This window comes from Rutidosis leptorrhynchoides, chromosome 4 (assembly GCF_046630445.1).
Source record: "Rutidosis leptorrhynchoides isolate AG116_Rl617_1_P2 chromosome 4, CSIRO_AGI_Rlap_v1, whole genome shotgun sequence".
Classification (NCBI taxonomy): domain Eukaryota; kingdom Viridiplantae; phylum Streptophyta; class Magnoliopsida; order Asterales; family Asteraceae; genus Rutidosis; species Rutidosis leptorrhynchoides.
Window position 1 is genome coordinate 37,307,660 of NC_092336.1, and position 8,319 is coordinate 37,315,978.

Sequence of the window (8,319 nt, forward strand, 5' to 3'; positions counted from 1 at the left end):
TAAGTAGGTTAAGTGTGAGACGCCATGAAATGGATTATCCAATTTTACGATGGTTGTTATAATGACAATAGTAAAAAATACGCAAATGTTATATTTTGCGATATGTTTGTGTTTTGAACGTGACCCGACCCGACCCGACCCGATTTGACCCGCCAAATTCAATATTTTGTGCAAGAAATTTATCAAATAAAATTTTGTGACCCCATTAGCTTTTGATCCTAGAATCGCCACTAGCTGTCGGTGGTTTTTGAAGAAACGGAATGAAATAATACAGGGATCGGAGTAAGTAGTTTTATGTAACTTTAAAGAAAATTAAGCAACAATATCAGCGGTGTAATCGAAGAGACGGTGGGATGGATGGACTATGGGGTTCTATTTTACTCCGTAAAAAATTACTTGTATGAAGGTGGAACAAATTGTTAAGTGGGCCACAATCTGAAAGAAGATAATCACTATATATGTAACTCCGTACTAATTTTTTTTTTTTTTTTATCAAATTGTGACAAAATCTATTTGCTGTGAATGAAATCAATAATAAATTACATGAGAACATTAAAATGTCTCTATTGATTTAGTAATCAAGGTACTAAATAAAGGGAGTTGATCCGTACACCACCTTATTTTTGCCATACACCACCAAAACAATTATTTAGACAGTTTTACCCTTCCTGTGAGAGGTTAAGGGGAGTTGGTGGTGAAAAAAGGAAGGGTAAAAATGTCCAAAAAATTTATTTAGTGGTGTATGGCAAAATAGAGGTGGTGTACGGATCACCTCCCCTAAATAAAGGTTACAAGCAATGGCGGACTTATGAAGGGTCAATCGATTGTCCCCTTCGACTAAATTTTTTTAATGTATTTATATGTTAAAGTTCAACGTTTAAAGTATTCATATTTAAAGTCGACATTTTGCCCCTTCTTCTTTTTCAAATTTTTAACATTTTACACTCGGAAAAGATTTTTGGATCCACCACTAGTTACAAGTAACTCATTAAATAATACAAATTAAAGTCTAACCATTAAACACCTCCTAAACATATAGAGCATGTAGCAATAAAACACGAACCATGACCAAGGACTCTGCCAAAAACTAAAATTGGCAAAAATAAGAGATTTATTTTTTATCAGGTCGATCTTGGCCCCTCGCCCTTTCGAGGAGTTTCTGCAAATTGGCTTATTGTTAAATTTGATAAACGTAATTTTCTTATTGATTAAACTTTAGGAATATATTGGTATTTATAACCAAACATTAAACTTAACCTTCAAGGAAAAGTAAACTAATCCTATTAAACTTATTTATAGAAATTATATTCTCAATACTCCCCCGCAAGTTGGAATGTGAAGATCTCGAACATTCAACTTGTCACGAAAGAATTCAATCGGTATCTCCTCCGCCTTTTGATCCATTGCTGCCTTCTAGGCTGCGACTATCCAGCCGGTAAAGGTTCCTCCTTTGGATTTTTGATCAGAGATGAATACTATGTTTCCTTTGGATTTTGATCAGAGACGAATACTCTGTATTTTTTTTATTTTGATCATCAAGCTCCGAACATGAACCCAGTTCATTCTTAAACCTTGTTTGGTTCGCCCGGAGTTTTCATCTTCCCGACTTGAACCCAGTCTTCTTCGACCTTCATTGGTTCGCCGAGGTGTATTCAGTCTCTATGACTTGAACCCAGTACGACTTGAACCTTGTTTGGTTCGCCATGGAGTTTTTTTTTTCTTGGAGTTTGGAACCTAGTCAAGCTAGGCGGCTCATCCCCACGCCGAATTCAGCCCTTTTTTTTTTGGAATTCACCCATCCCAATCAGGCTCTTCGAACGTAAGTCCTGTGGTATTAGCTATCGGTTTTGTATCTTTGACCTTTGATGCCTTTAGTAGTTGTAGTAACTGTTCAACATCTTCCCTCGAAAGCTTTGCGGCCTGGTTGTTGAAGCGACCCGTCCTAATCCATCTGGACGAAGTCCATATCGATTACAAACGATTCACAATAGTTGATTATATCGCGAGGTATTTGACCTCTATATGATACATTTTACAAACATTGCATTCGTTTTTAAAAGACAAACTTTCTTTACATCGAAAGTTAACGGCAAGCATACTATTTCATAATACATCCAACTATAATTTACTTAATATAAATCTTGATGGACTCAACGACTCGAATGCAACGTCTTTTGAAATATGCCATGAATGACTCCAAGTAATATCTCTAATATGAGCAAATGCACAGCGGAAGATTTCTTTCATACCTGAGAATAATCATGCTTTAAAGTGTCAACCAAAAGGTTGGTGAGTTCATTAGTTTATCATAAACGATCATTTTCATCATTTTAATAGACCACAAGAATTTCATTTTCAGTTCTCATAAATATACGTCCCATGCATAGAGACAAAAAAATCATTCATATGGTGAACACCTGGTAACCGACCTTAACAGGATGCATATAGAATATCCCCATCATTCCGGGATTCTCATCGGACATGATAAATCGAAGTACTAAAGCATCTGTAACTCGAATGAGGCTTGTTGGGCCAAATAGATCTATCTTTAGGATTCGTGTCAATTGGTGGCAATTATAAAAAACACCAATTCTTAGGCTACCAAGCTAAAAAGGGGCATATTCGGTTCGATAATTCAACATAGAATGTAATTTTTATCACTTGTGTCTATTTTGTATAACATTTATAAAACTGCATGTATTCTCATCCCAAAAATAGTAGATTTTAAAAGTGGGACTATAACTCAATTAACGCTTGTATTTTAGCTTGATTGGCTCGACAAATATTATTCTGTCAGAAGGAGAATAATAAAAGTGAAATCGACCCCTAACAGATTTTGTAATTGTCTGAATTAATGGAATCATCTAACAGGAAATTTGAGTGTTCAGATGGTGATGTTCAACGGCATTTGTCACTGAATGAATGTCTTCTAGTAATAAAATATTCGATTTTATCATTAATAGATAAGAAGATATTATGTTAAGCATATAAAACAGATCCCTTCCTTTTATCATTTTCATTTTTTTTAATTACAATTAATAATTATTAAATCTATTAATAGTTATAATTTTGATAATGTTATTAATAATAAAAATACTAATACTAATAATATTAATAATAGGATTAATAATAATATCAAATAATACTTAATAATAATAAATATAATGATAAGAGTAGTAAAATAATGATAGTCATAATTTTAAATAAAAAGATAATTTTTAGTACTAATAATGATAATAATAATAATAATAATAACTAAAATTATAGTTTTAATCATTCTCATAATAATATTTATATTTAACATCTTTATTATGATAATCATAACCTTTTAATTATAATTATAACAATAATAATAATATTAATGTTAATACTATTAATAATGTTAATATTGATATTAATATTATTAGTAATAATGAAAGTAGTAATAATATTACTATAACAACTATATTTTAACTTGCAATTTAATGTATTAATATTGCATATTATTGATTATGACATATATGTAATAACACATATATAACATTTAATATATATATATATATATATATATATATATATATATATATATATATATATATATATATATATATATATATATATATATATATATATATATATATATATATATATATATATATATATATGTATATATATATATATATATATATACAATGTACATATAACATTAACTATATATTGAATTCATATATATTTACATATAGTTTTATTTTAAATCACAAACTTTATTATCTTATTTATTATTTTACATACTCAATTCAAATGATTAAATTGTTTTCTATTTCAAAATAATATATATATATATATATATATATATATATATATATATATATATATATATATATATATATATATATATATATATATATATATATATATATATATATATATATATATATATATATATATATATAGTGGTAGGATCAAGAGGGAAGTAACCAATCGGGGGGAAGCGGGAGGAAGCAAAAACTTTTTTTTTCATTTTTTAAAAAAACTTTGTTCACGAACATTATAGATGGGATGAAAATATGAACATTTAGTAGAGACACTTTGTGATAAATGTTTTTATTTTGGCGGGAAAACGCTCGAAGAAGTAATATATAACAATTATCGTATTTTTCGAGCGTATGTTGAGGTTTTAGCTACTGGGGTTTAGATATTAGGGTTTAGATATTAGGGTTTATAGGATTTAGATATTAGGGTTTAGATATTTAGGGTTTAGGGTTTAGATTTAGGGTTTAGATTTAGGATTTAGATTGAGTTTTTAACACGAACGGTTTAGAGTTTAGGGTTTAGGGTTTAGGGCTTAGGGTTTAGGGTTTGGTGTTTTGGTGTGATGACCCGGAAATTTCTGACCAAATTTAAACTTAATCTTTGTATTATTAACATTTCCGACACGATAAGCAAAGTCTGTAAAACTGAATCTCAAAATTTTTGAACTACTTTTATATATTTAAATACCCTTCGGTTGTTTTCGACGATTCGCGAACAATTATATGTAAATAGATACATATATATACTATAACTTGAAAAGGTAACAATGTATTAATTATTTGATACCGTACATTAAACTTATTGGTTTAAATATCTATTTGAATATATATGATAAGTTGAAATATTTATTATTAAAATTTATTTATAAATAACTTCCAATGTGTATTTAAAAACTGATTTATGTATATTAAAAAGATATATACATATATATAATTTCAAGTTATTTAGTAAACGATAGTAACATTTTCAAATTGCTACAGTACCCAAAATGCTACAGTGTTTTTGAAAATCACTATTTGCTACAGTGAATTGTTACAATAAAAAATGACTTTGCTACAGTAACTTTGCTACAGTGGTATACTTTACAAGTCAACTATGCATGTGAATTTAATATAATATATAATTAATTATATAAATTAAATATATTATATTAATAAATAAAAAATATGTCGACAAACTAGAAGTTAAAAGATCATGAGCTGGAAATCCATCCCATGCGATCGCATGGGAAATGGTCTTGGAGGCCATGCGATCGCATGGCAGTCCTGGACAGGCCACACCTATAAAGCTCGAGATATCTGCCTCTGTTTTAATTTAAAAATTACTCCGTATTATATTTATTAATTATATTATTATTATTATTATTATCATTATTATTATTATTATTATTAAGATTAATATTATTATTAATCTTATTATTATTAGTAGTATTTGTATTATTATTAGTATTATACATAAAATACTACGACGAGGTCATGAGCGTGTCACTTTCAAAATAGTTTTATGAGCCGGATAAAGCTAAGGAAATTATGGGTTATTGCCAAGGAGGTTATGGGTAATATTCATGGGTATTATTTGCAAGTCAAACCTAGTATTATCATCTCCGTTACGTCTACGTACTTTTCTACAATATTGAATCTCAATATTGATATGTAAGTACATATATTTTATCTTTTATATAATAATTGTGTATCCATGTCTAGTGCTCGAGTATATATATTTATACATGCTTGTATGCTAAATTCCTTATTAAACAGTTTATGATGTACCACGAATTAAATACATATATTACTGGTAAAAGATATATGATATACATGTTTTTGGAAAGCTGACGAAAAATCAATAACTTTTCATTTAGATATCGAATAATTTCGATGAACGGATTAAAAGATATGAGCAACTGAATTATGATTGAAGTTAATTGAAATTGCTTTTGAATCTACAATTAAGATTTAAATAACTTGTTTACGAGAATGATAAATTGGATTTTTGAATATTACCAACCGAGTAAATGAATCCTTATATAAGGTACGTCTCGTTTTGTTAAACTATTGTCAAAATTGACTTTTTGAAACAACATTGGATAACTTTTGTATATCAATATCGAGCATTAGGATTGTGATACACTATGACCTGACCTAGCTTGATAGACATTTATTGACCAACATATGTTCTCTAGGTTGAGATCTACGGTTATTTGGTAATCCGTGTTTCGATCACATTTTGGTGAACGACTTTATATGCTGCTAAGGTGAGTTTCAATTGCTCCCTTTTTAAATGCTTTTGCAATATATATTTTTGGGCTGAGAATACATGCAATTTATTTTAAACAATGGACACAAGTACATACTAAATTCTATACTGAGTTTGAACCGAAAATCTCTTAGCTTTGGTAACTAGTAACTGCCGGTTATAAGAACTGGTGGGCGCGAGTAGTAGTATATGGATCCATAGGGCTTGATATCCCCGTCCGAGCTAGAGCACTAGCCTTTTAATGGACGTATGCTATTTGAGAAGCGTACACATTGGTTTGCGTGTATTATTAAGATGATTATACAAAGAGTACAAATTATATATACGTTAAGTTTAGTTACCAGGGTGCTCAATTTCGTAGAATATTTTGATAAACGTTTCTGGATGAAACAACTGAAATCTTGTGATCCATCTTTATATACAGATTATACGAAACATTAAACTATGAACTCACCAACATTTGTGTTGACACTTGTTAGCATGTTTATTCTCAGGTTTCCTAGAAGTCTTCCGCTGTTTGCTTAGATGTTAAACAAGCTATGTGCATGGAGTCTTACATGACATATTTTTCAAGGAGACGTTGCATTCACCAAATCATCACCATGTATCTTATTTTGACTGCATTGTCAACGAAAATACTGTTGTAAACTATTATCTATGGTGATTGTCTATATGTAGAAATCATCAGATGTCGAAAACCTTTGATTTAAATATTCATTTATGGTGTGCCTTTTCAAAAGAATGCAATGTTTACAAAATGTATCATATAGAGGTCAAATACCTCGCAATGAAATCAATGAATGACGTGTTCGTCCATATGGATTTGGAGCGATTGTCACATTTGGATTTATGGAATAAACCCAAAACACCAAATCCTAAGCCCTAAACCCTAAAGACAAAATTACGCTGGTCGTCCCTGAACTTGTATCAAGCCTTCTCAGATCATCCTTAAACTTTTTTTTTGCTGGCGTCGTCCCTGAACTTGTACTTTGTAACTCCGGTCATCCCTTTACCTATATTCCGTCCAATTTTTCTATTAATTCAGGTCATGTGCCAAACATGTGAGGGTAATTTTGTCTTTTAGGCTTTAACCACCTCCCTTCTCATCCCTACCAACTCATTTACCTTTTTATTCATCTTTGACATTCCCCATTTCATTTTATCCCAAATTATAAACCGTAAATCAATTACAAACTACAAATCAAATCATCAAATCATATAATCAAAAGTCAGATATGGAACTTCAACATTAAACCATGAATTTCCATCAAACTAATTTACATACTCAATACTCGAATCATTAATAGTAAAAAAGCATAATTCAAGAGTAAACTATTATGACTCAGATCTACTACTTAACTAAATGCCTTCTTAAGATTGCATTTACCCATACCAAGTACATGATTGGGTTTGCACTATTTCTTTCAATTTTACAGCAACAACTAAAAAAAGGGTGAAAGATTTTCAGATCCACAAAAGCACATCACCTTCATTTTGCAGAAAATAACGGGTGAGTTAATTTCCTTCTATCATAAATCTGGGTGAATCAACACTTGCCGGTGGTCGATGGTAATCGATGGTGGTCGACGGTGGTCGCTGGAGACAGGAAGAGTTGCCGGAAGCAGAACAACACTCGCTGGTAATTAATTTTTTTTTTATTTGATTCGATGGCGGATTTTAAATACATCATTGATATAATCGTTTCATATCCTGGTACATTCGAGTTTGCTGCAGTAGGATTACAAATGGGTATTGTAATTTAATGGGTATTATGTAAACTGGGATGAAATCATTTTGGTGAATTTTTTATTCCTTTTACTGTGATGAAACCGATGATGATTATCAACAAACCTGGAAATATGGTGGCCAAAAAGATGAAGGAAGAAAAGGGCTTTCCAATTGTTTAAAAGATATATGGTTCATGTACAACTGTTTAAAGAAGATAAAAAGAAATGATAAACTAAATTATTAAAATAAAAAAATGATAGGAAGACTAAACTACCCTCATGTGCCTCGCACATGGGATGAGATAACGGAAAATTGGAACGGAAAGTGGACGGAGGGACGACTAGAGTTACAAAGTACAAGTTCAGGGACGACGCCAGTAAAAAAAAAGTTTAAGGAGGACCTGAGAAGGTTGGATACAAGTTCAAGGACGACGAGCGTAATTTTGTCAACCCTAAACCCTAAACTCTAAATCGGGCTAAATTTTACTTCACAAAACATGAAAAAAAATCTTTCATATTCTTCACGAACAATATTATCTTAAATGTT